This window comes from Palaemon carinicauda, chromosome 8 (genome assembly GCF_036898095.1).
Source record: "Palaemon carinicauda isolate YSFRI2023 chromosome 8, ASM3689809v2, whole genome shotgun sequence".
Classification (NCBI taxonomy): domain Eukaryota; kingdom Metazoa; phylum Arthropoda; class Malacostraca; order Decapoda; family Palaemonidae; genus Palaemon; species Palaemon carinicauda.
The window spans coordinates 8,725,793-8,748,976 of NC_090732.1; the positions used below are offsets into that span (position 1 = coordinate 8,725,793).

At 45.6% G+C, this 23,184-nt stretch overlaps 1 protein-coding gene across 3 annotated transcripts in view; it reads right to left on the reverse strand.

The window, feature by feature from the left end:
* Positions 1–23,184, reverse strand: part of LOC137645641 (transcriptional regulator ATRX homolog) — a 114,940-nt gene that overhangs the window by 54,759 nt on the left and 36,997 nt on the right. Inside the window, exons 1-2 of one of the 3 annotated variants that reach the window (XM_068378462.1) lie at positions 21,561–21,644; positions 20,389–20,504 (exon numbers count right to left, since the gene is read on the reverse strand). The exons of 1 other annotated variant lie outside the window; for it this stretch is intronic. The gene's annotated coding sequence lies outside the window, so the exon portion shown is untranslated. Of the gene's footprint in view, positions 1–20,388; positions 20,505–21,560; positions 21,665–23,184 lie in introns of those variants that run through there. One more of the 3 variants, XM_068378461.1, reaches the window with a different exon arrangement.

The window sequence follows — 23,184 nt, forward strand, 5'->3', positions numbered from 1 at the left end:
ACCTCCTTGAACATAAAACATTGTTCTTTAATAAGATTTATCCTTAGGAGGAAGTCCATGCAAACCAATTTCTGGCTGGTTCAACTTGCCCCAAAATTATTATCATTATTACTAGCTAACCTACAACCCTGGTTGGAAAAACAGGATGCTATAACCCCAAGCACTCCAACAGGGTAAAATAGCCCAGTGAAGAGAGGAAACAAGGAAATAAATAAACAATAGAAATAAAAAACAATTAAAATTAAATATTTTAAGAAAATCAAAAATTTTAAGTAATTTTTATTTTTCCTAACATACTTACCGAGAACTACTTTCTTAGGAGTCACTGGTGATCTCCTCTCCATCGACCAGAGTTTTGAGTAAGTTACCCCCCCCCCCACTCCGCACTCTAAGTAGCCTTACCCCCGGCATCAAGGAATGTGCCCCGAGGGTAGGATTAAGGTAGGTCGCTTGCTTGCTGGGTCAGCATCCTCATTAAGTTCTATTGAATTAGCATAATGCTAGCAAGGGAAGAGAGGCACTCGGGGAAGGAAGGGAGGGCCATTACCCGAAAGTAGTTCTCGGTAAGTATGTTAGGAAAAATAAAAATTACTTAAAATTTTTGATTTGTTCCAACACGAATACTTACCTCGAACTACTTTCTTAGGAGACTTACACTTTAGGAGGAGGGAGTGCTATTCTGACCCACTGACCCAGCCGTGGAGGCCAAAAGGCCTCTGGATAACGGGACCTACTAGAGAGCGGAAGCGAGGGTAACTACACAAAAATTCACGTTAGTGTCTAAGTACTCACCCTTTGAAAAACTTCTTTTGACGTTCCTTCTCGAAGCGTAGCCATGAAGAATGTGTTATTTTCTGGGAACAGACGGTACTCCCCGAAGAGGCAAGTAAGCAACTGGGTAGGAGGTAGGAAACCGCACTTGTGCCTACCGGTCGCTAGTCTTGAATGCGCCTGGGGTTTTACCGTTACACCGCTTGGAGGGCGGAGATGACTGTTCCAATGGAGAACCCGTCCAAGGATTTTCTTGAGTAGTCCTTGAGGTAGTGGGCAGTAAAGGTTGACTGGTTCAACCAAGTACCTGCTCGCAGGATTTGCCCTACTGCCATGTTTTTCTCAAAGGCTAAGGAGGTGCTCAGGCCCCTGATGTCATGAGGTCTGGGAGTGCCTGGCACTGCCATGCCATCCTCCTTGTAGGTTCTGGCGATAACCTGTCTCAACCAGAAGATGGTGTTTTTGGAAACTTGTTTCTTATTAATACCTGTGGAAACGAAGAGGCTCTTGATGCCTGGTCGGAGATGCACTGTCCTTTCCAGGTATTTCCTAATTGTTCGCACTGGGCACAATTTTAAGTCTTCTGCATTGCCTGTCTTAGGGATGGCAGGAATTGAGAAACCTTCAAACCTCGGGTCCCAGACTGCTGGGTTCTGAGTCTTGGCCACAAAAGAAGGCACGAACTTGAAGGATACTTCTTTCCACCCCTTTGAGTGAGAGACGTCGTATGACAGTCCATGGATCTCTCCCACTCTCTTAGCGGACGCCAAGGCCAGCAAGAAGACGGCCTTGAGGGTGAGATCTTTGTCTACGATATCCTTCAAGGGTTCAAAGGGGGGACTACACAGCATCTTCAGGACCTTGGCTAAGTCCCACTGGGGCACCCTCCTCGCCTGAGGGGGGCAAGACTGCTCGAAGCTTTTGACAAGCATCGCTATGTGTCTCGAGGCCCCCAGGTCGATGCCCTTCAGGAGGAAGATTTGGCCTAAGGCAGCCCGAACCCCTTTTATGGCTGGAATTGACATTCCTACTTTGTCCCTAAGAAACACCAGAAAATCTGCTATGTCTGGGACAGAGACCTTAAGAGGTCTAATGTGCCTCTCAGAGCACCACTTCGTGAAGGAGGCCCATTTTGCCTGGTATATCGCGGCTGACGACTTTCTCAGGTATAGAGACATTCTCTTAGCCGTGGAGGGAGAATAACCTTCCTTCTTCAGGAGCCGCTGGATAGTCTCCAGGCGTGAAGACGAAGGGAGAGTGGGTTGTCGTGGACCTTGAGAAAGTGAGGCTGGTGCAGAAGGTCTGACCTGGCGGGTAGAGGCCACGGCGGTTGACTCGTTAGGTCTTTTAGGTCTGCGAACCACTCCCTCTCCGGCCACCAGGCCGCTACCAAAGTCATCTTTAGGTTTCGGGCGGCCCTTACTCTGTTGAGCACCTGTCTTATCAACGTGAAAGGGGGAAAAGTGTACACATCCAGATTGTCCCACTTGTGCTGAAAGGCGTCTTCTAAGGCTGCTTTCGGGTCTGGTACAGGGGAGCAATAGACTGGGAGCTGGGCGTTGAGTTTTGTTGCAAAGAGGTCCATCACCGGGGAACCCCAACGCTGAATGATGAGCCTGGCTACTTCTGGGAGAAGGGACCACTCTGTCCCTACTATCTGGCCCATTCTGCTGAGGCCGTCGGCCAGAACGTTTTTCTTCCCGGGAATGAACCTTGCTAACAACACCACATGATTTTCCTCTGCCCAATTCAGAATCTCTATGGTGAGATCACACAACTCCCTCGATTTCAAGCCTCCCTGCTTCTTTATGTATGCTACTACTGTGGCGTTGTCGCACATCAACGCCACGGTGTTTCCCTTTAGCAGACTTGCGAAGTGTAAGCACGCCTTCTGGACTGCTTTCAACTCCAGGATATTGATGTGGAGTTGCTTTTCCCCTTCCAACCAGGTACCTCGTGCCGTTCCGTCGAGGAGATGGGCTCCCCATCCTTGGTTGGAAGCGTCTGTGAACAGAAGTAATTCTGGAGGGCTGGTCCCAAAGGGCATCCCCTCGAGGGAGTTCGACTGGCAGTGCCACCATTCCAGGGAGGGTCTCGTGTCTGGAAGGACTGGAATTATGTTATTTTGATTATAAAATAAATTTTTGAATATACTTACCCGGTGATTATATAGCTGCAATTCTGTTGCTCGACAGACAACTCTACGGAAAAATTTGCCAGCGATCGCTACACAGGTTGCGGGTGTGCCCAACAGCGCCATCTGTCGACCAGATACCCAGCTCTCAATGTAAACAAAGACTCAATTTTCTCCTCGTCCCACTGGGTCTCTATTGGGGAGGAAGGGAGGGTCATTTAATTTATAATCACCGGGTTAGTATATTCAAAAATTTATTTTATAATCAAAATAACATTTTTCAATATTTAACTTAGCCGGTGATTATATAGCTGATTCACACCCAGGATGGTGGGTAGAGACCAGTAATATATGTTTACACTTTTATGAGCTAAGAGTTTTTTATTTCATTTTAGAAGTTATCAAAATAACAAAAACAAAATAAATAGGTACCTGGTAAGGAAGTCGATTTGAACAATTACTCTGCCTTTTAAGTACGTCTTCCTTACGGAGCCTCGCGATCCTCTTAGGATGCTGATCGACCCCTAGGATCTGAAGTATCAAGGGTTGCAACCCATACAACAGGACCTTATCAAACCCCTAATCTAGGCGCTCTCAAGAAATGACTTTGACCACCCGCCAAATCAACCAGGATGCGAAAGGCTTCTTAGCCTTCCGGACAACCCATAAAAAAACAACATTTCAAGAGACAGATTAAAAGGATAAGGAATTAGGGAATTGTAGTGGTTGAGCCCTCACCCACTACTGCACTCGCTGCTACAAATGGTCCCAGTGTGTAGCAGTTCTTGTAAAGAGACAGGACATCTTTCAAGTAAAATGACGCGAACACTGACTTGCTTCTCCAATAGGTTGCGTCCATTATACTTTGCAGAGATATATTTTGCTTAAAGGCCACGGAAGTTGTTACAGCTCTAACTTCGTGCGTCTTCACCTTAAGCAAAGTTCGGTCTTCCTCACTCAGATGTGAATGAGCTTCTCGTATTAACAATCTGATAAAGTCTGACCAAGCATTCTTTGACATAGGCAAGGATGGTTTCTTAACTGAACACCATAAAGCTTCAGATTGGCCTTGTAAAGGTTTAGTACGCTTTAAATAGAACTTAAGAGCTCTAACAGGGCATAAGACTCTTTCTAGTTCATTGCCTACGATCTCCGATAAGCTGGGGATATCGAAAGATTTAGGCCAAGGCCGAGAAGGCAGCTCATTTTTGGATAGAAAACCAAGTTGTAGCGAACAAGTGGCTTTTTCTGACGAAAATCCGATGTTCTAGCTGAAGGCATGAATCTCACTGACTCTTTTAGCCGAGGCTAAGCATACCAGGAAAAGAGTCTTAAGAGTGAGATCTTTCAGGGAGGCTGATTGTAACGGCTCCAACCTGTCTGACATGAAGAATCTTAGTACCACGTCTAAATTCCATCCAGGGGTAGCCAAACGACGCTCCTTGGTGGTCTCAAAAGACTTAAGGAGGTCTTGCAGATCTTTATGTTTGGAAAGATCTAAGCCTCTATGCCGGAAGACCGATGCCAACATGCTTCTATAGCCCTTGATAGTGGGAGCTGAAAGGGATCGTCCTTTTCTCAGGTATAAGAGAAAAACAGCTATTTGAGCTACAGAGGTACTGGTCGAGGATACAGAAACTGACTTGCACCAGTCTCGGAAGACTTCCCACTTCGATTGGTAGACTCTAATGGAAGACGCTCTCCTTGCTCTAGCAATCGCACTGGCTGCTTCCTTCGAAAAGCCTCTAGCTCTCGAGAGTCTTTCGATAGTCTGAAGGCAGTCAGACGAAGAGCGTGGAGGCTTTGGAGTACCTTCTTTACGTGTGGCTGACGTAGAAGGTCTACCCTTAGAGGAAGACTACTGGGAACGTCTACTAACCATCGAAGTATCTCGGTGAACCATACTCTCGCGGGCCAGAGGGAAGCAACTAACGTCAACCTTGTCCCTTCGTGAGAGGCGAACTTCTGCAGTACCTTGTTGACAATCTTGAACGGTGGGAATGCGTAGAGATCCAGATGTGACCAATCTAGGAGGAAAGCATCTATATGTATTGCTGCTGGGTCCGGGACTGGAGAGCAATAGATTGGAAGCCTCTTGGTCAGCGAGGTTGCAAAGAGATCTATGGATGGTTTTACCCCAAGTGGCCCAAAGTCTCTTGCACACATCCTTGTGGAGGGTCCATTCGGTTGGAATTACTTGCCCTTTCCGACTGAGACAATCTGCTATGACGTTCAAGTCGCCTTGGATGAACCTCGTTACTAGGGAGATGTCTTGACCTTTTGACCAGATGAGCAGGTCCCTTGCGATCTCGTACAACGTCAGTGAGTGGGTACCTCCTTGTTTGGAGATGTACGCCAAGGCCGTGGTGATGTCCGAGTTAACTTCCACCACTTTGCCTCGAAGGAGAGACTTGAAGCTTTTCAAGGCCAGATGTACTGCCAACAGCTCCTTGCAGTTGATATGCATGCTCCTCTGACTCGAGTTCCGCAGTCCTGAGCATTCCCGACCGTCTAGTGTCGCGCCCCAGCCCACGTCCGATGCGTCCGAGAAGAGAACGTGGTTGGGAGTCTGAACAGCCAGGGGAAGACCCTCTCTTAGGTTGATATTGTCCTTCCACCAAGTCAGACAAGACTTTATCTTTTCGGAAACCGGGATCGAGACCGCTTCTAGCGTCTTGTCCTTTTTCCAGTGAAAAGCTAGATGGTATTGAAGAGGACGGAGGTGTAGTCTTCCTAGTGACACAAATTGTTCCATGGATGACAGCGTCCCTACCAGACTCATCCACAGCCTGACTGAGCAGCGTTCCTTCTTCAGCATCTTCTGGATGGATAGCAGGGCTTGAACTATTCTGGGGGCTGATCGTCTTGTTGTTCAGCAACGTCCTCATCAGAGGGTTCCTCATCCGAAAACTGATGAGGAAACGGCAACGGAGTGGGCAACGTCTGGCTCGCTGAGTCCGGTCGCACTGGTGCATGCGTGACGGAGCCGGACGCAACATCATGGAACTGCTGCACAGTCTGTGAACTGTCAACAACCATGGGTGCGCGAGGAAGCACAGCGTCAACCCGAGACTGTCTAGACCGTCTGGGTTGTGCAGTCAACACCCTACCGGGTTGCTGAGGTTGACGCACTGCGTCAAGACAAGTCACCTCTGCTGGTTGTTGAACGTCCTGAACGTCAACAACCACCTCCGAGCGTCGCTTAACGTCAACGTGCGGCTGGCAACCCACACTGGGTCGCATCGGTGGAGGAACCACCTCAACTGGCAGACGCGAGTAGGTTAACTCAGCGTCAACAGGGCGCACAACCAACCGGTTGGAAGGTTGTTGGCCAGAAGGTTCGGTAGCAACCTTCTCCGCATTAAAGTCCTCTATCAAGGACGCAAGCTTGGACTGCATGTCTTGCAGCAAAGCCCATTTAGGGTCTACGGGAGCAGGTGCGGCAACAGACGGGGTTAGCGACTGCGGCGGTACCGCTTACCATCCCTGAAAGCCTTGTTATGCATGACATAATTGTACAGCAAAACTTCAAAGGCTCGAAAACAGCTGTGAAGTTGACCTGTAAAAAACTTGGAGCGTCTCCTGGCCAGGCGCCAGGGAGAGTCTACGAGAATTGAGAAGTCTATCTGGGCAGAGGCATGAACTCCCAAGCCGAGAACTTCTCTCGTGTCATATCAGACTCTCGCTCTATAAACCAGTTTAAAAGAAGGGAAAGCAAAGGCTGTATTCCCCAAACTCCTCCTGGTGAAAAACCAGTCGCCTAGCCAACGTAAAGCTCTCTAGGAGAGCGAGAGAGCACTAGCTTAAAAACAACGGCTTCGAAGTAGCTAGGCCTAGTGTAAGCTCTGACGTTTAGGAGAACGAGGAGCAGCAGTTACAAAAAGATCCGGACAAAGATCCTTAAAAAAATCATCATGATTTAATTAAAGTCCATAGGGGGCTAAGCAGCTTTAGGCTCCTCTCCATCTGACAGAGTCCTCAAGGGAATATCAGTAGGAGGGGGAACAGCAACTTCCTCATCTACAGGAACCTTGTCCGATAAAAGCTGAGTCTCAAGCAAGGGAGAGACCTACCGTGGTGGCAATGCTTTACAACCAGAGTCCACACTCACTGGTGCATTAGTAGCGGACCAGAACGCAACGTCATGTAACTGCTTGACAGTCTGTGAACTGTCAACAACTGAACTGTCAACCACAACAGGTGCGTGAGGACGCACAGCGTCCACTCGAGACTGCTTTGACTGCCTAGACTGAGCAGTCAAAACAACTCTAGAATGCGGAGGTTGACGCACAGCGTCAAAACAAGTCAACTCCGATTGTTAGTGAACGTCTTGAACGTCAACAGGAGTATCAGCAAGTGGCCTAACGTCCAAATGCGGCTGAAAAACCACACGAGACCGCATCGAGTGTGGTTCTAAACAACCTGACTGACGTGACTAAGCTACGCCAACGTCAACAGTAAGCACAAAGGAACGTTAGGTTGGCTGAAAGCCAGGATATTGATGAGATAAACGGCTAGACTCAACGGACTAATCGGCAGAATAGTCTTCCATAAGGGAGGCAAGCATATACTGCATGTCTTGCCATACAACCCATTAAGGATCAACGGAAATGGTTGTGGTAAGAGACGAGGGTAACGTCTGTGACCGCAACACTTTGCCAACAAAAAAAAGACTCTCGGAGTCTGTGTTACGCTTTTGTTAGGCGGCGAGCAGTTATCCGATGACTGCATAGGGTCAGAGCTGTCCTAATGGTTGTAACCAGGACGCTGGACCTGTCCTGAAAGGACTGACTTTCGCTTAAGGGCTTCGAAATCTTGTGACAGGTTTCTTATGCGAAAAGCCTTCGGATGACGAGGAGAAACAACGTCTCTCTCGTCTTATGGTAGGGGAGATCTTGGTAAGATACACCCGATACCATAGAGGGAAAACGTCTGTTCGTTGATCAAGGCCTCTCGAACCCATAAGTCGTTTGACATTACTTCTCCCCTGGGCTTGGGAGCATGCAAGAGGTCCCGGACTAGGTGAACGACAGGCACGAACAGACGAACCCTCGGACGCAACACTGTAACACTTTGCGCATATCACTTTATCACTTCGATTTTCTGTTTTGCACTTATTTCACTGAAATCGAAACTTTTACTGATTTCTACCTGAAACACACAATTCTACCCTTCATTAAAAGGTAGTAATTGCGAAATCAGTCGTATAATGCAAGCTCATTAATACCAGCAAAAACAGAAAACATATTTTAAGATAAAAAAATCAGTGGCTGGGAAAGAGACTAAACACTAGTTCATATCTCTCACCGCACATAGCCTGGGGACGAGAATAAAAAACTAAAAACGTTTTATCCTTCCTCCCCGTACAGCGACTAGGGACGAGAGTAACTCGAGAATAACGTTACCCGCTTGAACGGAACGTTTTCTCTCCTCTCTCTCCCTCCGTCTCTATCTCTCTCTCTCTTTCTCTCTTGATTTCGCACCTAAGAGAAGAGCCCAATTATATTTTGTCAAAAAAAACATGTTATTTGACTAAAGGAAAAAACTGAAAGGTTTTTCAAATAAAAAGTTCCTTTAAAATAGAATTTAAAACATTTAAGCTAAGAAAGAATGAACAAAACGTCAGAATCGATTTACTCTTACTGCAAAGTGAAACCGTGATACACTCTCTCTCTCTATCGTAACGATAGAGCGCATGTTGAACGTCCTGAACGTCAACAACTGCGTAGCATAAATAAACTAAACATTAGTTCATCTTTGAAAACAGTACGAAGACTATCAAAGAAATTCTTTCATAAAATATTACATTTAAAAAGTTTTAAATCCTTAGCTCTTTAAAAGCTAATTACGATATAAAGGGCTCAATGTTGATTAACTTCGGTTTCCAAGTTAGGACCGCCTACTCTCAGGAAGGTCGCATATAAACAAAACATTAAAATTTATTTTTATATGTTTATAATAAATGGAAAGTTAATCGAAGAGATATAAAATATATAGAGGAAAATCTATAACGTGATAAGATAATTACTAAAAGCCTAAACACACTTCTGTCTAAGGGAAGGGTCGGCCATTTAAAAGTGAAAGAAAGTCCATACTCTCTTTGTCACCATAATTAAATCTATCCAAAACGAGTTCAAGATTTAAGATGAAGATAAAACACCTGCATAGCGAAAGCTCAAAACTAGAATATAGTACTTCACCAAATAGATGTGAAAAACTCCAGTTTAGCAACAGCGAGTAAAGTACGTCTTGTCGACACCTCGACAGAGAGAAAATTGAGTCTTTGTTTACATTGAGAGCTGGGTATCTGGTCGACAGATGGCGCTGTTGGGCACACCCGCAACCTGTGTAGCGATCGCTGGCGAGTTTTTCCGTAGAGTTGTCTGTCGAGCAACAGAGTTGCAGCTATATAATCACCGGCTAAGTTAAACATTGAAAAAGCACTTGTGAGTCCGTCTGGCACCAGAGGTTCTTGAGATTCCATTGGATGGATCTGAGCTTTACCCTCCCTTGGGGAACTAGTTTCTCCAATGAGACCAGGTGGCCTATCAGCCTCTGCCAGTCTTTCGCTCTCCTGGGTTGTTCTGACAGGAACGGCTGAAAGATGTGCCTGAGGTTCCTTATCCTGTCCTCCGAAGGGAAAACTTTTCCTTGAATGGTGTCCAATGTCATCCCCAAGTAGTTCATTCTGGTGGACGGGGATAGATTTGACTTCTTTGGGTTGATTACAATCCCCAGATCTCTGCAAAACTGGAGGAGACTTCTCCCTTGTTCCTCCAAGAGGGCCTTCGAGGCGGAAAGGAGCAACCAGTCGTCCAGGTATCTGATAAGGCGGATGCCTCGTTCGTGAGCCCACACTGAGACAGTCGTGAAGAATCTCGTGAACACCTGGGGCGCTGTTGACAGACCGAAGCAAAGAGTCCTGAATTGCAGGATCTGGGAACTCCATTTCACCCGGAGGAACTTCCGACTCGAGGGGTGGATCGGAATTTGGAAGTATGCGTCCTTGAGGTCGACGGTCATCATAAAATCTTTCTCCCTCAAGGACAGCAGGACTGACTTTGGAGTGTCCATCTTGAAGTCCGTCTTCTTGACGAACTTGTTGAGAGCTGACAGATCTATAACCGGTCTCCCCCCCCCCCCCCCCGTCGCTTTCTCTACCAGGAACAGGCGACTGTAGAAACCTGGCCCTGGGAGGGAACTTCTTCCATGGCACCCTTTTCTAACATGGAGGATACCTCCTCTTGAAGGGCGGTCCTCTTTAACGGATCTTTGGGAGCTAGCCATTCCACCCAGTTGGCCGGAATAAGAGGGGATGGATTCGTCAGGAACGGGAGTCTGTAGCCCTCCTTTAGGACGGACACTGTCCAAGGCTCTGCCCCTTGAGCCTTCCATGCTTGCTAATGTTGCCTGAGGCATCCCCCAACCCGAGGCTTGGGCGGGGATAGGGGGCCTCCCACTCTATCTTCTTCTAGAGGGGCGGCCTGATCTGCCTCTCCTAGAAGCGGAGTAACCCGACCTGACGGAGCTTGAGGGCGCTGCAGCTCCCCTGCGGGAGGGTTGCGGCGTTGAGGACCAGGAGGAAGAGGAGGCCTCTCTCCTCGTAGCGCTGGAAGAGGCTTGGGGCGTCGCGGCGCTATCCGAGACGGACCTCTTGTATGGAGGTCTCCTAGAAGTTGCCGGTCTGGTGACGTTGGCCTCCTTCTTTTTCGAGACCTTTTCCATTAAGGTCTCTAGCTCTTTTAGAGGAAACAGAGACTCTCCCCACAGGGGCAGGCTGCGAATTGCTCGCGCCTCCCTGTCCGGTACCTTCCGAGACACTTTCGTAAGAACAGTGTCTCGCTTACGGAGAACCCAGTTGGCTGTAAGGGCGAGAGACTGATAGGTTAGGAGCTTGAAGGTTTTACCCCCGGAGGTAATGAGGTCCTTCATTAGGCCTTGCTGATCAGGGTCCTCGGGGTCGAAGGAGGCTTGAACACCCACCAACGTGGAAGCCCACCAGTCCAGCCAAGAGGAGACGTTAACTAAGTCTCGCGACATCTCCTCCATCATGGAGGCCTCTGCTGGTGAGAAACAGACTGGGGCCGAAGAGGCTCTGTCGTCTGAGACGCCTTGACTCAGAATGTCCACGGCCGTTTCCACTTTACAAGGACCTGGGCGACGTCCTTCGGGCACATAGACCTTCCCTTGGGTTTTGAGGCCCTGGAGCAATTTAGAGGCACTCTGGGTCTTGGGAGCCTCGGCATTGCTGGCCACTACTTTGTCAATGTACTCTTGCCCTAGAACTATATCTCGGGCCAGAGGGAGTGCTAAGGATGACTTAGGTTGGGAAGGAGTTTGCATGATTCTAAGCAGGCTTGACCTCCAGGAATCTCCATCTGCAGCTGCAGGTTCTGCTATTTCGTGGTGCCTTCTGATCAGGCTAACCACTCTCCTGTAGGCGGAGTCCTCTGTCGGGGAGCCCTCCCCTCCGTCAGCCAAGGTCTCGGCCTGGGGCGGGGGAGCCGGTTTACCGGGCACGCCGACTGGACGCCTAGCCCTTGGGGCCAGGGGCGCCATCCTGTCGAGGTACTGGACCTCATCTGCGGGTAAGACCGCACCAGGGGCTCGGGATAGTGTAGGCACCGCTGGTTCAGCGGGGACTCTCGTACGCCCGAAGGCTCTGGGTGCTGAGGGCGCGGTTCCCGTGGGCTGACCCGACAGCGGGAACCATTCCTTCCGACCTGAAGGCCGCACCAGCTGGGCTGGTTCGGCCCGGCTGCCTGGTAAGAAGCGCGTTTCCCCCCGCTGGGCGGGGTGAACCGGAAGCCTCGAGGACTTATGCTTTATCGAGAGGTCTTTCCTGCGAGCCAGGTCGCGAGGGTCAAGGCTGTGCTTGGAAGGCGGCCACCTTGGGGACCGCTCACTGGACTGGTGGTCCGGGGAACGAAGCACCTTCGATTCCCGCGATGATAAGTAGATCCAGGCGCCACCGGGAGATACACTTCTCCTATACTTACGGCTCGGGGAGCGGGAGCGCTTTCTGCTATAACGAGAGCGCGACCTCGACCGGGAACGCTCGCTCCTGGACCGCTCCCTCCGACGGCGGTGTTTCACCCTGACCTCTTCCTCTGACGAGGAATAGACGTCCGATGAGCCAGACGACACTGTGTCCACCAAGTGTCGGCTGGTAGTGGGGACTGCGGGGGACTTCTTCGGGCGTTGAATGCCAGAGGTCGAGGGTTGGAGGAAGTCATCGGGGACTTCCGTGGGGAGGGTTGGGAACGACTCAAACCGTTCCATGCCCGGGAGCCAGGGATCCAGGGTCACATCCATCCTCAGGGGTGACCTACCCGGCGTCTTTGGGAGCCTCCAACCGAAGGCACCGTTACCTGAAGGTCGAACTTTCCTCTGGTTGTCTCCCCCTAAAGAGGAACCAGAAGCACAGGCCCACGAGAGCGGCGGTGACACCAAGACCGCGTTACTACCCCACAAGGGGTCATTGGAGGAAGCGTGCCCCCCGAGCACAAGGGCCGACTCTCCGGACGCACTACTGGGTCCTTCACTAGCCAAAGAGGGGCCCGCTATTGGCACTGCACTAACACTGGGCTCCTGGGAAAGGACGCCTTGTTCATCCACCACACTAGACTTACCTCATCCCCTACTCTGTGTAGGGGATGGCGAAACCGAGGCCCCGTCGTACCGCTCACTGGGTGATGGTATCGGCGAGGAAACCCTAATTTTCCTGGGGGAACGTTTCGCTGATTTCCTCTTTTTGGTACCGTAGCGTACCCACTGTATATCGCTCCAGTCTACACACTCGGGGCACGTGTCTGCTGACGAGCAAACTTTTCCCCTACAGGAGGAACAAAGGGAGTGAGGATCCACTTCGGGCTTGGAGAAGAACGCTCCACACGATTTCCCGGCTCTAGGCCCAGGACAACGGCGAATTTGCTCCATAACGCACAAAAAGTACGACACAAGCACTAAGGGAATCAATTAAAACACTGGGTAGCACACGGTTGAAAGGTGAACGCACAGGAACACTTGGGAAAGCACACTGGAAAACGCAAGTTGCCACGCTGGGAACACGTGGGACACAGAACGCACACAAAGATATCGACAGAGATACGAGAGCGAGGGTTGTGAACGCCTCGCGACCAGAGAACTTAATGAGGATGCTGACCCAGCAAGCAAGCGACCTACCTTAATCCTACCCTCGAGGCACATTCCTTGATGCCGGGGGTAAGGCTACTTAGAGCACGGAGTGGGGGGGGTAACTTACTCAAAACTCTGGTCGATGGAGAGATCACCAGTGACTCCTAAGAAAGTAGTTCGAGGTAAATATTCGTGTTGGAACAAATTAACATTAGAATAGATCTTTGCATTGTTCATGCATCTGGTCCAGTACATGAGTAAAGACTATGACTGCCAACCAATAGTAAGTGGTACTCGGTCGCAAGAAAACCTATAGCATCCCCATATGTGATGTCTGAATGTATCTGTAGTTATTTAAAAAAAATGGGATCAAATACTTTTTATACATCCTCCCCTTCATCTAGGAGGATGGGGGAGATATTTCTTAACAGGTTGCTCGTATATGAAACTTAACTGTATCTTACACCTGGTTCAGTACATAACAACCATGACTGCTGCACCATCAAGAGAGGGGCAAGAAAGAAGATTACACAACTTGATGATAGACTCCATAGGATTAATAAAGATATCCAAGGGCCTATGAGTACAATATACACCTGTAGATAAGTGGGAGGTAAAAGTTGTCTGGCATTTCCACACTCCCGCTTTTAATACTGAGCCACTGATAGGCTCTTCCTGAATGCTAAAACAGAAGTGATACCCCTGAAATAATGAGACCTTGCCTGAGCTGGTCTGCAAACCTCCTAGCCAGTTAAGAGGCAGATGTATCTGATGGTCTCCCAAAGTCAGAAAGAAACAGTTTTTCTTAACCCTGTCTGTGCTACATACCGGATTTTAAAGCAAAGCGAAAAATCTATTTTTGGGTGAGATAGCCATGTCGTCCTGATGGAAGGTTCCTTTAAGCAGATTTCAAAGGGATATTTAGCTACAGTGATACTCCCAGAGAATTGACCATAGGTCTCCAGAATTCTAACTCCTGGCTCGAGTATCCTTTAGGAAAATTCTTAAGGATATCGCATAATATCAGGGGACGTATTTCTTGATACAACACATGGCAATCTTCACCCCGAATAAAGAGTTTTCGCTCTGAGGGGGAAGAGTGGCGAAAATGAAGGGGAGCTGTCATCAAGGTTACCAGTGGATCCCCTTCCCGTACTACTACAGCGCCACACATGGCAACTCATTCATATTTTAGTAGCGAATTAAGCACAGTGTATCTCCCACTTGCTCTCGGTGTTTTGTTACTAATTATTAGATTTATCATGCATTCTCCAGCATCTTCAGCCTCTGGAAAGTTGAGTAATTAATCTTTCCTGTGTATAATTTTTAGCTCTCTTCTCACAGTTAAATTAGCATAATTTAGATGTGTTTATCGGAGCATAGCCGTTCACTGGAGGCGCTATTTTGGATGCTGTCGTATGCCATAAGTGCTTTATTTAGTCAGTAGTACGACGTTCCCAGTATTTAGCTTTAATGAATTATAGCTACTTAGGCAAATTATACTAGTGAAGATAAGATCATGCACGTAAATTTCCTCTTCTGTGAAATGTTTCGATCGTATACGATAGAGTCTCGGTGACGTAGCGTAGCCGAGATCTCGACTCGCGTTAAGCTAGCCTAATGCGTTTTAGTATACTTTCGTACATTATCCCCGATTACCCTCTTGTATCGTTTTATCAATTCAGTAGGCGATAGTATATATCCTAGAATTACTAATATAATTTGATACTCGTCTCTTTTAGAGATTTAAGGGTAAACTCTACCTTCCCTCTGAGTGTCGCCATTAGGCGACAACCCTATCTTGGTCTTGCCATAGAGTAGTGTACTCCGGCTTGACTAGGCTGGTGTTTCTGTCTTCCCTCGTTGCCGGTGAGTATCCCGGCTTTGAATTACGACAGTAACTCAGAGTATTCAGTCTTATTGTCGGCAACTCTACCGCCCACCCTACAGGTAACGCTCACCTTCACTTTGATCTTTGGCCCAGGATTAGCAAGGTGATTGACACTGGTAGTACAACTTAAAAGTCTCCAGTTTGTAATGTATGGTTAGGAAAATTTACTAAAAGTTTTATACACGTAATACAAACCTTTGACTTTTAATACTTATTCTGAGGTGTGGAAGTCCCTATACATTATAACCAAACTAACTGGTTTTCTGACCGAGGAAGTCTCAATGTACTTTGGTCTTGTAGAGAAGCGAAAGTCATGACTCCTGTTAAACCTCTTGACTACCTGAGCTTAGAAATGTTGGAGGTGTTAGGCTAAGCCTCTACTACTTACAGTGGATGGTCATAGAAGAATCTCAATCCTAACAGATTGCATGTCCAATGTATTGCATTTATAAGATTGATGGGAATGAATACATTTCTCCATCCTTCCCCTTGTAAAGAAGGATAGGCAGATACTTCATTACAAACCAATGTAAAGAAAAAGTGCTCTAATAGGTAGCTTACCTGCACTACTTGTCCGTTCTAGCTCTATAACGACACGATTGCTAAAACCCCCAGAGAGGGGAAAAAGAATGGAAAAATGGGCCATACACACAGTCTACCATTCATTCTTGGACTTATCTAAGCAGCAACCTCCATCTTAGAAGAGATGCTTTTTGTCCCATGAGGGAGCTAGGCTCACTACACAACCTGTTGAAGGTTACCTAGCGTCTAAAGAATCCTGCCTTCAGCACTTCCACCACAGACAAATTCTTCCAGAAGGCAAGGGTGGAAACAATTCCTTCAACTTCGTCAGCTTGCACTCTCACTTTTGAAGGACCACTCACGGTTTCCTCCAAGGAAGGGTATGCGTGTCTAATGGCTTTAAGAAGCCAGGAGATAAGTGTTCTTGAAAATCAGCTTCCTAACCCTACCAGTGCCAAGGAAAAGCCTCTTGTGCTCTGGTCTGGAGCGGTGAGTTCTCTTGAAGTAGTGTCTTAGCACCTTAAACGGACAGTGAAGCAAGTCACTCTGGTTGCTACCCACGTCTTTAAGGGAAGAGATGGAGAAGGATTCAAACCTCAGGTCATGGGTTCTTAGCCACAAACTAATGAATGAAGGATATCAAAACTTCCTCCCATCCTTCGGAATAACTAATGGCATACAATATGTCATGAGGTTCACCTACTCTTTTCGTTGAGGTGAACACCAGCAAAAATACTGTCTGAAGTGTATGACACCTGTCCAATGTACTTCTTAAAGGTTTATACAGTGAGCATTTAAGAGAAGAAAACTCTGGTAACGTCCCAGGATGGGGATTTGAGTTCTCTTGGGGGATAGGACTGCTAGAAGCTCCTCATCAGCATGGATAGTTCCCACGAGGAGGAAAGGTCCAGGCCTTCAAGACTGAAGACTTGGCTCAAGGCTAAGCAGTAGCTCATAACCACAGAGACAGAGGAGCTTCTCTCGTTCAAAGTAAGACGAAATTAGCTATCAGCTGCAGAGAGGCTCTGAACAGATAAGTACCCCATTTACGACATTAATAGAAGAAGATGGCCCATTTCCCCTGGTAAACAGCTGCAGAGGATCTAAGGCGGTATCAAGACATTTTCTGCACAGTGCCTCGCAAAAAAGACTTTCGCTCAGAGGAGATGTCCGTTACGTAGTCTCCACCCGAGAAGTGACAGGGAGGCCAGTGAGCTGTAGAACCTCTGCATATGCAGTTGACAGAAAAGGTTGGGCCAATAGGGTAGAAGCACCAATACCTCAACTAGGAGCATCAGCAAGTCCAGCAACCATTCAGTTTGTGGCCACTTGGGAAAGCCTAAGTTCAAAGTCGCTAACATCTCGTTGAGTATTCGCCATATCAGGTAGAAGGGGGGACAAGGTGTAAGCATCCAAGTTGTCCCCTGGATGTTGAAATGCATCTTCCTGGACAGCAGACGGATCTGGGACGTTCTGCTATGCACGGAACTAGGAACCACTCCAAACCTACCCCAGGTCACTGACAGCTGAGAGTATCAGCCAGTACAATACATTCCTTTTGCCTGGAATGTACTTTGCTATCAACTCTACCACATTGTCTAATGGCCAAATGTGTGCCTGCTTTGCCAAGTCACAAAGAGGTTAAGAAACCGACCCTCCATGCTTGTTGACATGTGCCACTAAGTTAGTGTTGTTGCTCATCAATGCCCTAACAAACTCTGATGGAAAGACTACAGTATAGTGCTATAAGCACAACTCGCATCGACATAAGATTAACCTACAGGCTCTTCTCATCCTTAAACCACAGCCCTGAAGCAGTCTTGTTCCTCAGGTGTACACCCCACCCCTAGTTTGACGTGTCTGTAAATAGCAGCATCTCTAGAGGTAGAATTAAGGAGAGCTCCCTTGGTGAGGTTTTCGTCACCAAGCCATCGCTCGAGATCGTCTACCTATTGTTTTCACCGGAACCTGAAAGTGACGAGGATCAGTGGCTTCTGACCAGTGTCACTTCTGACAAAACTGAAGCAATCTCTGGTGGAGACGCCCATAAGGCACAAGTTCCACCCGTGACAAAGTGTCCAAGAAGACATTGCAACAGCTTTCTGATCGTTCTTGCAAGATCAGGAATGGTTGCGCTGCCTCTATGAGTCTGCTGATGGGATCATCTGATAGAAAGACTCACTGTAACTATCAACATCCCTAGATGATTCATTTGTCTCTTTGCCGTACAACTTGACGTCTGCCAATTGGTCATAAGACTCAGATCAAAGGTGCCTGGAGCAACTGTCTTTTCGAGGGTGAGAGGATCAACCAATCATCAAGATACCGCAGAATGCGAATCCTGTTCAAATGGGAATATGCCTGGACTATAGTGTGAACACCGTGTGAACACTTGAGGAGGTCGGACAGTCCAAAGCATAAAACTTTGAACTGGTACCCGACCTCCTGGAGGATAAAGTGGAGGTACTTACTACCAGAAAAGGGATTAGTATTTGAAAATACACATCCTTCAGATAAAAAGAGTATGAAGTCAGCCTTCCAGATGGCAGCACAGACCATGTCTCCATCATGAATGGAGTTTGTAGAACAAACTCGTTCAAGGGAGAGAGATCAATGACCGCGCTCCATTCACCCATTGCTTTTCTACCAGAAAAAGATGGCTTTAGAAGCCAGGATATCCGTCTAAGTTGACTTCAAGCGTGTCTTTCTCCATCATGGTCTTTACAGGTAATTCGTTCGCGAGGTTGAGGGCTCTCAGTAATTCCGGAGGATACGACTAGAGCGCAATTAGAGAACGACTAAGGGGAGGAGGAGATTTGATGAACAGGATAGACAGTAACCATCCCTGAGGACTTTTACCACCCAACTCTCTGTGCTGTATCACTGCAATGTTGCCCTCATGGCATGACAGGTAGCTAGAGTAGGGGATCACAAATCTCAACAGTCTCTGCCTCCTTTCCTACCTATGCTTCTCTTCCAGGCACAGCACAGTTGAGAGCAAAATGGAGGGAGCCTGCTCTTCGCCAAGTTGTCGTCGTCAAATTAGTTTAAGCCATCGTCGTTGCCTTCGAGGTAGAGGGTCATGGAACCTGAGATCTTAATCTGGGCTTGCCATCATCTTGTTTTGGGCTGCTTTACTGGATTAAGATGAAGAAGCTTTGGGCAGTGGATTTAGCCCTTGTTATAATCTTGATCATACATTCCTACAACTATTTTCCATCTATTGGCATTATTATTATTATCATTATTGCCAATACTGCTATTGGCAATGATAATCATGATTGATATCATTATTAGCGTTGTTGTTATTTTTACCTTTATCATCATTATTTTAGTACTGTATCCTTTTCTTAGCACAGAACCCAGCAAGGATATCCACCAAAGAGCTGCAATTGGAAGAGCAGTTGATCTAGCCTTGTGGAGGATACATTTTTGTTTTGTTTTTTCAATTTAGATTTGTTTGCCAAATACTTGAGTGAAAGAGAAAGAGGTAATTAGTGCAATGATTGTTTGTAGCAAGAAAGACTATAACTGAATGAGTACTTCCTTAATTGATTGATACCACTTCGTTGAATTAACGGAAGTAACCGTTTGCCACAGAGTAGTGGCAGTGTTCCGTTATAGACTGTTTGGCCTTGTGCAGACAACAGTGGCCGTGTCCACATACTGTACATATACAGTACACACATACTGTATACATCTCTCTAATTTGGTAGTATCCTGTGTTTAATTCTAAGTTTTGCTATAAGTAGTAGGGTGGCTAGTGCACCACCCATCCGTTGAGATACTACCGCTAGAGAGTACTGTAATTGAGTCCTTTGACTGGCCAGACAGTACTACATTGGATCCCTCTCTCTGGTTATGGCTCATTTTTTCTTTGTCTACACATACACCTAATAGTCTAGCCTATTCTTTCCACATTCTCCTGTCCTCATACATCTGACACAACAGATAACCAAATAATTCTTATTTGCTCAGGGGGTTAAATACTGCACCATCATTGTTCAGTGGCTATTTTCCTTGTGGTAAGGGTAAAAGCACACTAAGGCTCCCGAGCACTGATCGGTCCACCTGGTTGCCTGCAGGCTTGACAGGAGCTCAAGGGTAAGTATAGAGGCTTGAGAGGGCACCAAAGCGACAATCAATACCTGTATTCATCATCCCGTCCTTAATCGGCTCCAAAGCTGACTTTCTGAGTTCGTTTAGCTCCCTGATGAGTAAGAAAACTCTTAGGAAAGTTGACTGACTAAGGGTTCTCCATCTCTGTTGGGAGGGGGCCCATGTCAATCTGTCTTCAACTTCTTTCTCTGCTTGTTCATGAACTTGACCAACTGCAGTAGAGGCCACTCCCTACACTCAGGACATGGGGATTCCTGTGAAGAGGAATATCCCCAACAGCAGCTACACAGTTCATGTGGGTCAACTTCCAGCTTACTCTTGTACCATCAACAGCCATTTCCGGGCCTGCTGGAACACATCCACATGACTGACCACGGAGCCGACATCATCAAATGGCAAACATATAATCAGAAAGAAAAAGAAGAATGGTTGGAAATTTTAGCTAAGCACCATTAAGAATAAGTGTACTCTAGAGCAGCCATAGTCAAAATGAACACTACCCGACATCCTGCTGCGTTTTCCTAGTTGAAAGATTGACGGGAATTCCAGCTCCGCTGAAATCATACTACTATTAAAGGGCAAAGGTTTATATTACATATAGGAACAAATTCCTATTACTATATTATAAGGTCATTTCCATTTATTTCAAACCCAAAAGAAGCCACTGATAAACTTCTGTAGTCATAAATTTTGCTGTGCCCGAGCTATGGCAGTTACTGACTGTAGTGGATAACATTGGATTCACATTTCAAAACAATAAGGTGAGATACTTAGGTCAAGGAAATGGTAGAGCATCCTAAAGGGGGATACATACTGGGTAAGTAAGAAGACAGCATTCCAAGTTAGGTAAGTTACGGAACCTTAGATTGACTCATAATCCTCCAAATTTTTCCCAAGATGAAATAAGAATTCTCAGGGATGAAAATACATCTGGAATTAAAAATGAATGTCAGGTCTTAATGCTAAGGGAAAAGGAAATATTATAAGAACTAATCAGCAATAATTGCTTTAATAAGATAAGATAGCAGAACGACAGGTCTTCCATATGCATAGAAAACGGAATTTTTCCATCCTATTTTCTCAGGAGTCATTCATATGTGTCGAACTACAAACATCCCTTAATTAACTAAGCCTATTTACAGGTATTTCGGTCTTCCAATTTAACACTATCTAATCACTTATTGGTCTTGGCTCTTCCGTGGCTCACTTTGCTCGCAATTCAACATTATTTACAAGCTCCCCTAGTATGGCAAACTTTAAATGTAGTGCTGTACGCATTAGGTGCATGGCGAAGTATATTGGCATTATTTCAATTTGCCTTTCCTACACCATGCTTCGCTTCAATCGCAATTTAATATTAATACCATGCTCCTTTATTTAGGCAAGCGATACAAGCTGTTCTATGCCTGTTAGCTACATGGGCGAGTATTCCGTCCGGTGTTGCTGGAATGTTAGACTTGGATTAGTTTCCTCATTCCAACACTAAATACATCAAACAGACGAGTCTACCCTAACCTATCCTTTTATAACTGAAAGAAGGACTTAATTACATTGGGAGCCATTGTATAACGATGGACAGGACCTCCTGCGTGCATAGAGTACCACCTACAAGCTGTGTCCTTACTTACTTACCTAACTGGAGAACCCTGCAGCTCCCCTTGGACTGCCAGGGATGTATGTAGGATAGCAACCACTTGTATGTTACCATGGCTAATTTAGAATAATGCAGTGTAAGTGGGGTCCCACGGGGGCGTTAGTCCCCCCCCCGCCCCAGACACCTTAATAATAATAATAATAATAATAATAATAATAACAATAATAATAATAATAACATGGAATATTAAGACTACCGTAGTAACCGTACCATGGACGTTCGTGATTCCTATGTTTCAATGCCGCTAAACAAACTTCAGACTTTTTATTCTTTTAATCCTATCGTTTCATAAAATTCTTCAGAAGCTTTAAAATGAAAAACCTAAAGCTTACCTTTATCGGTTACTTATTAAACAGCATATAAAGCGACGAAACTTCATTGGTAAACATGAATTTTCAAACGAAGGTTGTGTTTACGTTGAGAAGCCAAACATTCCACTTTTTAAGATATAATCACAAAGTAATGCTTCTAGTATAAGTGAAATGAATGAAGTAATAAGTATTGTTATTTTATTGAATGAATTAGTAACATTTCATAGCACTTTTGCATTATATTCTTATATGTAATAATCATGAAATAAATAGCAGAAGCTAGTTTAGTCTAATTTAGGACAGTTTTTATCTTGTACCTGTTAATATTTGGCATTTTATAGGAATTTTCAAAACCAATTATTACTCATTCTTATACTTACCGGGTACTTTAGGTATATGAGATACTTGAATTATAACAGAATCAACCATGATACGTAACGTTGAGGATGTGGCTCGCTTTAGACGTGGTGTATTAAAAGAGAGCCAATACTAAGAAATAATCTACGGTTCGAAGTTTTAAATATGTAAACAAAATTAAGATGGAGACTATGAGGGATTTTAAAGATAAAAAAGGAAAGGGGTTAATGGTGATATACAAAGACGACAAGGATATAGAAATGGAAAAAAATCATTCGAAGAATTTAGATATATTAGATGTAAAAGGGAATATGCTTAAAAAAAATGAGACTTATTGTAGTATATATGGATTGTGGCGGGGATAGGGAAGTTAGAGAAAAAATAGAGTAAGTGTAGGAAGATGAAGCACTAATTATAATGGGAGATTTTAACGGAAAGAAAATACTCGAGGTAATAAATAATAAAAACCGTATATTATTAAATATAGATGAGAAATGCAAAGGAACATATACACGGGAGAGAGGCGATCAAAAAAAGTGCCATAGACTTGGTGTTGGTATATAAAGAAATGTATGAATACTTCGATGAGATGAACATAGATGAAGAAAAAGATAAAGTAGATATATCTGACCACAATCGGGTTGAGGTAGAGGTCAGCGTAAAAGCGAAGCTAGAAAACTACAAAAAAGGATTTTGGAAAGAAAGTATATATTACAAAACAGACGAAGAAAGTCTTAGGGAATATAGGGAAGAATTAAAAAATAATATAGAGAGCAGAGACATTACAAGGATGGATAAATTTGATGAAGTGGTAGAAGAAGCAGCAAAAAGAAAGCCACAAGCAAATTACAGACGGAGAACAACTAGAGAAGAGAAAGCAAAGATAGAACCAGAGTGGATGACCAATAAAATCAGAGAGGAAATAAAAAAGGAAAAAAATTAACAGAGAAAAGCGATACCTGACAGGAGAAGAAAGGGAAAGAGCGTTTCTGCTGTATAAACAACAAAAAGAGAGAACGCAGGTCGTAATAAAGAAAGCAATGTGGGGAAATGAAAAGAAGAAGGCTAATGAAGTAAGGAAGGATAGGAACAAAATATTCAAAAATATTGACAAACTAAAAGGGTAAAAGGAAAAGGAAGAAGAAATACAATTACATGACGAAAATGGAGAAAAACTATCCAAAGAAGTAGCAGAAGAACAAATAGATAGGTTCTGGGGGGAAACATTTATAAAATGCACGAAAATAAAATGAGAGGTTTGGAATAATGAAGAAAGACAAAGTTATAT